Below are 9,038 nucleotides of genomic sequence, written 5' to 3'. Positions count from 1 at the left end.
GCGCAGGACACAAAAAACTGATTAGCATGAGAAGCGAGAGTAGGCGGGGTTAGATAATGAATATGTATAGGCGTTAATAAAATATTAATCACTTTGATGTATAAATTTGGGACGGCTTTTCACTTCGGGATGCACGATAGGCAGAAAGATCCCCCGTGCATCCGGTGCCGTCAATAAAGAATAAATCACTTAAAGAAATTGGATTTATGATCTTTGAATCACTCTACTATATCAAATAGAGTAAAATTCCAGTTTCTCTTTTAGAGGTGCTATAGGTGGCTTCAGAGAAGGGGTGGAAGCATCTGCCATGTGGGGTAGGTAAGCGGCTGAGATAAAGGAGGGGATGAGAGTAACTGTCCTAAGGGTGCAGTGGCTTTTATTGCTGTGGTTGCTTTCTCTTCTGTTTATCAGGTGCCACAGGCAAGGTGGGCTGTGATAGTCTTTAGAATAGGAGCAAAGCAGGTCACTGGAATGCTGTTTGGTTCCTGAGAAAGGTGTTGCAGAGGAAAAAGGTGGTCTGGCGTGGCAGCTCCTGATGGTGGTCTTCTTCAGTAGGTGAAGCGGTGCCTGAAGCCCCATCCTGTGGAGCCTGAGCATGCCTCGCTGAGGATGAAGCCTGCTTTCCAGCAGTTCCCAAAACTGTGTTGAGGCTGAAATGGTGTGTCTGTGTTTGGGTTGGGCTTGCACCTTGGTGAGTGTAGGGATGAGTTTTAAGTTGGTGCAGCAGAGGGCCAGGCTCCGTTGTCCTGTAGTGTGTTTTGACCCATCAGCATAGCCTTTTGGTTTTCAGATAGCCTACTCAAGTACGTGAATTTTTCTGCGAGTGATGTTATTACATGGAATTGGTGACTTTTTTTGATGTGTGATCTGTTATGCTCCTAGATTTTTCTTTCTATCTAAAGAAATGTTAGAGCTAATTCTAGCCGAGAAAAAATCAGTTACTTGCTTGGTCATATTGTCCTTTCAATATTCAAAGCTGCAGCAAAAGCATGGGGATTGTTGCTTCTAGAAACACCCCAGTTCTCTTGTCTGCAGTCTGCATGCTGTTGAGCTAAACCAGATTTAAAAAAAAAAAAAAAAACACAGCTGCTGCTGCTTGTGCTCTTTCTACTTTCTTGTGCTTTGCCCCTCCCATTTCCCAGGTGATTGGGTTTGGGTGCTGGGCAGGGCCAAATGGTATATGAGCCCCAGGTATGCCATTAGAGAGTTCATTGTGCCTGGGCTGCTCTTTGGGGTAAGTGCTTTGTTTTTCCTTCAGTCAGTTGTAGGGTTCTTTGGGCAGGTTGGAGTCTATGGATTTCTAGATTTTAAGTGCTTGGAAATCACTTACTAGAGGGATATTTAGCAGAGGTTGCTGGCTCACTTGTTTTTGGGATGGCAGGATACACTTGTGTTTTTGGGTTATATTTGAATCTCTGGATGTATCAAGCCACTTGTGTAACTCTCTAGAGGACTAAAAAGAGCTTGATTACACACTACAAGAGGCTTGACCACGTAGGTGCAGTATTACCAAGAGACTGAGCAGGGTCATATCAGAGTTACCTTTTTCATCTGTAAAGGGTAGGTCTGTGATTGGCGCTGCCCGCCTGGGCACATTTTCGTGTGGTGCCGCCCGGGCACATTTGTCTTAGATCGAGCTAACGAGCAGCTGAAGTAAAGCAACTGGGAAGAGAGAGGTATTGCAGTAGGTATGCTGTGGCTGTGAGGTGCCTCAGGGTGTGCTTTTCTCTCGTCTCTGCAGGTGCTTGGTGTAGTCTTGGACAGGGAAATCCCCGTGTCACGGAGCAGTGAGGGAAGGTGAGCGTGTTGTCAGCCTGGTCGTCCCTTAACCGAAGTGAAGGGGTGTAGTGAGTTTATGTGGCAAGGTTTTGGTAGCAGGGGGCTCTAGGGGTGGCTTCTGTGAGAAGAATGTAGAAGCTGCCCCACGTTAGGTAAGGGCCCCGCTGCTGAGCGGAGCCAATAAGTGATGTTGTTTGCACCTCTGTGAGAGCATATTTAAGACAGGAAAAAAAAAACCAAACACGCTGGTCCATGCAGCAGCTGGGAGAGCAAGAGGAGTGAGGAACAGCCTTGCAGGCGCCAAGGTCAGTGAAGAAGGAGGGCGAGAGGTACTCCAGGTGCCGGAGCAGAAGTCCCCTGCGGCCTGTGGTGAGGACCACGGTGAAGCAGGCTGTTCCCCTGCAGGCCATGGAGTACCATGGTGGAGCAGGGTTCCAATATTCAAAGCTTTCAATGTTCAAGGCTGAAGCAAAAGCATGGGGATTGTTGCTTCTAGAAACACCCCAGTTCTCTTGTCTGCCCTCTGCATGCTCTTGAGCTAAGCCAAATAAATAAATAAACCACAGCTGGTGCTCCTCCTCTTTCTATTTTCTTGTGCTTTGCCCCTCCCCTTTCCCAGGTGATTGGCTCTGGGTTCCAGGCAGGGCCTAGTGGTAATTGAGTCACAGGCATCCCATCAGAGAGCTCATTGTGCCTGGGCTGCACTTTGGGGTAAGTGCTTTGTTTTTCCTTCAGTCAGTTGCAGGTTTCTTTAGGTGGTTAAGAGTCCATGGACCGATGCGTTTCCAGGTAGAGACCGGTACGCCCATCTTTGTGAGGTAACAACTAGTAGGATCTGTTAGGGTAAACCAATCTAGTAATAGGTGCCTGTATTGTATGCAGCTCTTCTTCAGGTGAGTAATTGTTATAGCATGTTTACGGATAGGGTGGCAATCTTACTATGTGTGTTTGCTTTGTGGTTCTGGGTCCCTTATGATTTCTGCAGAATTAAGGCAAATATTATCAAAGTTACAACCTTGGTGGCAAAGTGATGGAGCAGGGTTTAGGAGATAAGTATGATTGAAGCTCCCTGTATAAGCATGTATCTGAAAAGAGCAGCAGTAGGCGTGTAAGGGGTGGTCTTTTCCAGGGTTAGGGACAGTTTGTTATAGTTTTGGAGCTTTTGCCTGCGGTTTGGGTGGCTGTAGAGTCTTTAGACGTTGCAGCCTTCTAGATTTTAAGTGCTTGGAATTCACGTAATAGAGGTGTGCTTAGGAGGCGTTGCCGGCTAACTCGTTTTTAAGAAATGGTGGGGTACGGTTCCTCGACTGCATAAGCGCTGTAGTATTACCAAGAGACTGAGCAGGGTCACCTTTTTCATCTGTAAAGGGTAAGTCTGTGATTACCCCTGTTGGGGCTGCTGTGCATTCATGGCCTTTTGGTATTTGTGGACCTGATGGTGTTTTTTTTTTCTGGCTCTCGTCTCTGTGTTTGAGTCCTGTGCAAGGAGCTGTACTGTTTGTGTGTCCATCACAGATATGACCTCCTCTTTTTGTTTCTTGTAGCCCAGGGCATGGGCACGGACACTTGAATGAGGCACGAGGGTGAGTAGACAGCAGTGTGGGCCCTGAGTTGGTCAGTGGATTGTGTTAGTCTGTTTTGCCTGTTATGCAGGCTTTGGAAGCACCTTGCGACAGCAGAGTACATCTCCTGCCACGTTCCTGTGGCGCGCCAGGCGTCAGCGGTTCCAGTTCCTGAAATGCTGGAGATGCTCGGAGCACAAGAGGAGCTGGGAGCGTGATGCATCTCCTTGGGATGTTATGTGAGTGAAGCGGTGGTACTGGGTGGGGGAACGTGGGTCTGGGGCTTCTTGGCTGTTGGGGTAGGGGAGGAAAGAAGAGGAGTGGGTATAGACTGTTTTGTGGATTGTCATTTTTGTTTGTTCTTTCTCCTTGGTCTAAGCTACGTGACCTTGGCTCAGCACAGTAAATGGAAGCGCTAAGCCTGGATCGGGAGGGTGAATGGAGTACAGTTGGAAAAAGGGCATTGTTTTTGGTTTGGTAGTCTGTTGGTCCCACCTCTGGGTGACTCCTCTTTTCCGGGGACGAAGAAGATACTGGGAACATCCTAGTTGGCCTCTGTGGTCCACCTTGAGGACGGATTGTGACCCCTGAGAATTAAGTCCAGGGGCAAATACTGTGTGTTTGGGGGTGGTAGGCAGGGGAAGGCGGGCAGTTGTTTCGAGTTGGTCTATCTGACTTCAGTAGCAGAGCAGGTCAGTGGACTACTGTTTTGTTTTTGAGGTGGATGTTTCACTAGAAGAGGTTTAGCTGGTGTGCCAGTGCCTGATGGCACTTTATTTCTGCAGGTGAAGAGGAGCCTCGTGCCGGAAGCAATGTCCTGGCTAGCCTTCGTGTTCCTTGATGAGGATGGAACCTGCCTCCCATCATTCCCAAGCTAAGTTGTGGGGCAAGTGCTATGTTTGCTTTCGGGTTTTGAATGCACACGTAGGGCGAGGGTCTGTGCTTTTAAGTCATTGCTGTGGATGGGGCCTTTTAGGATTGATCACGGTCAGACAGTGTGTGGGGGCGTGGGATTCTGTCAGGTACGGCTTGAGCACGTGCCAGGCAGGGCAGTTCCAGCTTGGTGTCTGTGTTCTGTGTTGTCTGTGCTGTGCTGTTGCTCCTGGTGCTTGGCAGCCCCTGGGGAAGCCATCCTGAGGGTGTTGAACACTTGACCTCACTGGAATAATGCTGATGCTCAATCGGAAGCTGAGCATTTCTTGTCTTGCAGTGGGAGCCTAAAGAGATCATTTCTTCTGTGCGTGTAATTTTTTTTGTATCAAATGTTTCTTGATGTGATGATCATATGTTACGCGCTCCTCAGGTCTTGATATCCTCATTGCCTTTTTCCACTGGACAGATTAGATGGGCAACTTGTTAGCCACACCAAAGGTCCTAAATGCTTGTTTCATCATCGTAGGGCTGATCTGAGCACTTCTTGACTGGCAGTCGCAGCTTAAAGCGCAGATGTGTTTCAGGTCTTGTGCATCATATTCGGTTTCTGATCGCGTCTGTTTCCATCCTCACTCTTGCAGAAGTCATCTGGGTCGCAACAGGAGCGCTTGCATGGGAATTCATTTCCTAAGAGATTTCTTCTGGGGTTTGCACTCCCCATCCTTCTGGTCTCTTGCCTTGAAGGCAGGCTTTTTATGCCTCCATCATCCCAGTTCTGGCAGTTGCTTCCAGTCACAGGTCGTGACATTTGAGTCTCTCCTTGGGTCTGCTGCAGAGCACCTGTTCTGACTTGCTGTAGGGCTTCCCTCTGGGAGTCCTTTTTTTTTTGCGCCTTGTGTTCTGTGTTTTGTTCGTAATGTTTGTAGCGTGCCTGTGTGTTTGGCCTGGAGCTGTCCTGCCTGGCAGTTAGTGATGGTAGCTACCGTGGCGGTGTACTAATACATTGTCCAAGCTGTTTTGGCAAAGACATCCAGTCTGCCTCTGGGCACGTACTGAAGGGCAGCTGGCACAGAGTCATCTCCATGGTGTTTGGCAAATGTGGAGGGGGAGACCTGAGCTGCTTGCGAGCAGCTGTTCGCATAGTGCTTGAGTAGTGCTAGAGGACAGGTCTGTCACTGAATCTTGAAAGCTCGCAGATGTGGGGTTCTGATTTCTTTATTTGTATTTCTTTCCCCTCCCCAGTAGGAGGGGTAAACATTAGGAGGAACTGGTCACAAGAAAGAGCTCCTTTTGGAACTGTCAAGGACTTGGTAGGCAACCCGGTGATTGCCTTGATCTACTTTCCAGGTGGCTGAGTCCTGTTGAGTGTGGGGTTGCGTAAAGGTTCCCCCACGGAGTTCAGGTGTAGACAAAGGCTTCCGCTGAGAGCACTTTTTGATGGCAGAAAGTGGCACCGTCCGTGTTTTTTCGGGTCTAACTCGGGTTCAGCTTCTTGTTGCGGTTAGGGTTATGTTTAGGGTTGTTTGGAAAGAGTGAAGACGCAGAGTCCTGTTGAGTGTGGGGTTCCGTAAAGGCTCCCCAGGGAGTTCAGGTGTACCCAAAGGCTTCTGCTGAGAGCACTTTTTGATGGCAGAAAGTGGCACCGTACGTGTTTTTTCGGGTCTAACTCGGGTTCAGCTTCTTGTTCCGGTTAGGGATATGTTTAGGGTTGTTAGGAAAGAGTGAAGGCGCAGAGTCCTGTTGAGTGTGGGGTTGCGTAAAGGCTCCCCCAGGGAGTTCAGGTGTACCCAAAGGCTTCTGCTGAGAGCACTTTTTGATGGCAGAAAGTGGCACCGTACGTGTTTTTTCGGGTCTAACTCGGGTTCAGCTTCTTGTTGCGGTTAGGGTTATGTTTAGGGTTGTTTGGAAAGAGTGAAGACGCAGAGTCCTGTTGAGTGTGGGGTTGCGTAAAGGCTCCCCCAGGGAGTTCAGGTGTACCCAAAGGCTTCCGCTGAGAGCACTTTTTGATGGCAGAAAGTGGCACCGTACGTGTTTTTTCGGGTCTAACTCGGGTTCAGCTTCTTGTTGCAGTTAGGGTTATGTTTAGGGTTGTTAGGAAAGAGTGAAGGCGCAGAGTCCTGTTGAGTGTGGGGTTGCGTAAAGGCTCCCCCAGGGAGTTCAGGTGTAGCCAAAGGCTTCCGCTGAGAGCACTTTTTGATGGCAGAAAGTGGCACCGTACGTGTTTTTTCGGGTCTAACTCGGGTTCAGCTTCTTGTTGCGGTTAGGGTTATGTTTAGGGTTGTTAGGAAAGAGTGAAGACGCAGAGTCCTGTTGAGTGTGGGGTTGCGTAAAGGCTCCCCCAGGGAGTTCAGGTGTACCCAAAGGCTTCCGCTGAGAGCACTTTTTGATGGCAGAAAGTGGCACCGTCCGTGTTTTCTCGGGTCTAACTCAGGTTCAGCTTCTTGTTCCGGTTGGAGTTATGTTTAGGGTTGTTAGGAAAAAGTGAAGACGCAGAGTCCTGTTGAGTGTGGGGTTGCGTAAAGGCTCCCCCAGGGAGTTCAGGTGTACCCAAAGGCTTCCGCTGAGAGCACTTTTTGATGGCAGAAAGTGGCACCGTACGTGATTTTTCGGGTCTAACTCGGGTTCAGCTTCTTGTTGCGGTTAGGGTTATGTTTAGGGTTGTTTGGAAAGAGTGAAGGCGCGGAGTCCTGTTGAGTGTGGGGTTGCGTAAAGGCTCCCCCAGGGAGTTCAGGTGTACCCAAAGGCTTCCGCTGAGAGCACTTTCTGCCATCGAAAAGTGGCACCGTACGTGATTTTTCGGGTCTAACTCGGGTTCAGCTTCTTGTTGCGGTTAGGGTTATGTTTAGGGTTGTTAGGAAAGAGTGAAGACGCAGAGTCCTGTTGAGTGTGGGGTTGCGTAAAGGCTCCCCCAGGGAGTTGAGGTGTACCCCAAGGCTTCCGCTGAGAGCAGATTTTGATGGCAGAAAGTGGCACCGTACGTGATTTTTCGGGTCTAACTCGGGTTCAGCTTCTTGTTGCGGTTAGGGTTATGTTTAGGGTTGTTAGGAAAGAGTGAAGAGGCAGAGTCCTGTTGAGTGTGGGGTTGCGTAAAGGCTCCCCCAGGGAGTTCAGGTGTACCCAAAGGCTTCCGCTGAGAGCACTTTTTGATGGCAGAAAGTGGCACCGTGCGTGTTTTTTCGGGTCTAACTCGGGTTCAGGTTCTTGTTGCGGTTAGGGTTATGTTTAGGGTTGTTAGGAAAGAGTGAAGAGGGAGAGTCCTGTTGAGTGTGGGGTTGCGTAAAGGCTCCCCCAGGGAGTTCAGGTGTACCCAAAGGCTTCCGCTGAGAGCACTTTTTGATGGCAGAAAGTGGCACCGTCCGTGTTTTTTCGGGTCTAACTCGGGTTCAGCTTCTTGTTGCGGTTAGGGTTACGTTTAGGGTTGTTAGGAAAGAGTGAAGACGCAGAGTCCTGTTGAGTGTGGGGTTGCGTAAAGGCTCCCCCAGGGAGTTCAGGTGTACCCAAAGGCTTCCGCTGAGAGCACTTTTTGATGGCAGAAAGTGGCACCGTGCGTGTTTTTTCGGGTCTAACTGGGGTTCAGGTTCTTGTTGCGGTTAGGGTTATGTTTAGGGTTGTTAGGAAAGAGTGAAGAGGGAGAGTCCTGTTGAGTGTGGGGTTGCGTAAAGGCTCCCCCAGGGAGTTCAGGTGTACCCAAAGGCTTCCGCTGAGAGCACTTTTTGATGGCAGAAAGTGGCACCGTACGTGATTTTTCGGGTCTAACTCGGGTTCAGCTTCTTGTTGCGGTTAGGGTTACGTTTAGGGTTGTTAGGAAAGAGTGAAGACGCAGAGTCCTGTTGAGTGTGGGGTTGCGTAAAGGCTCCCCCAGGGAGTTCAGGTGTACCCAAAGGCTTCCGCTGAGAGCACTTTTTGATGGCAGAAAGTGGCACCGTGCGTGTTTTTTCGGGTCTAACTGGGGTTCAGGTTCTTGTTCCGGGTAGGGTTATGTTTAGGGTTGTTAGGAAAGAGTGAAGACGCAGAGTCCTGTTGAGTGTGGGGTTGCGTAAAGGCTCCCCCAGGGAGTTCAGGTGTACCCAAAGGCTTCCGCTGAGAGCACTTTTTGATGGCAGAAAGTGGCACCGTACATGATTTTTCGGGTCTAACTCGGGTTCAGCTTCTTGTTGCGGTTAGGGTTATGTTTAGGGTTGTTAGGAAAGAGTGAAGAGGCAGAGTCCTGTTGAGTGTGGGGTTGCGTAAAGGCTCCCCCGGGGAGTTCAGGTGTACCCAAAGGCTTCCGCTGAGAGCACTTTTTGATGGCAGAAAGTGGCACCGTACGTGTTTTTTCGGGTCTAACTCGGGTTCAGCTTCTTGTTGCGGTTAGGGTTATGTTTAGGGTTGTAAGGAAAGAGTGAAGACGCAGAGTCCTGTTGAGTGTGGGGTTGCGTAAAGGCTCCCCCAGGGAGTTCAGGTGTACCCAAAGGCTTCCGCTGAGAGCACTTTTTGATGGCAGAAAGTGGCACCGTGCGTGTTTTTTCGGGTCTAACTCGGGTTCAGCTTCTTGTTGCGGTTAGGGTTATGTTTAGGGTTGTTAGGAAAGAGTGAAGACGCAGAGTCCTGTTGAGTGTGGGGTTGCGTAAAGGCTCCCCCAGGGAGTTCAGGTGTAGCCAAAGGCTTCCGCTGAGAGCACTTTTTGATGGCAGAAAGTGGCACCGTGCGTGTTTTTTCGGGTCTAACTGGGGTTCAGCTTCTTGTTGCGGTTAGGGTTATGTTTAAGGTTGTTAGGAAAGAGTGAAGGCGCAGAGTCCTGTTGAGTGTGGGGTTGCGTAAAGGCTCCCCCAGGGAGTTCAGGTG

General features: G+C 49.7%; 1 long non-coding RNA gene across 1 annotated transcript; it reads left to right on the top strand.

Annotated features, from left to right (window-relative positions):
- The first annotated feature begins 463 nt into the window (after positions 1-463).
- On the top strand, positions 464-5,745 carry LOC308182219. The gene is made up of 3 exons (XR_013941720.1): positions 464-2,490; positions 3,324-3,580; positions 4,127-5,745. It is a non-coding gene; the product is annotated as an uncharacterized lncRNA (long non-coding RNA).
- The last annotated feature ends 3,293 nt before the right edge of the window (positions 5,746-9,038 follow it).

This window comes from Anser brachyrhynchus, assembly GCF_964034855.1.
Source record: "Anser brachyrhynchus genome assembly, chromosome: 23".
Lineage (NCBI taxonomy): Eukaryota > Metazoa > Chordata > Aves > Anseriformes > Anatidae > Anser > Anser brachyrhynchus.
The sequence above is the reverse complement of the archived record's forward strand: the minus strand, read 5'-3'. Positions and strand labels throughout refer to the sequence as shown.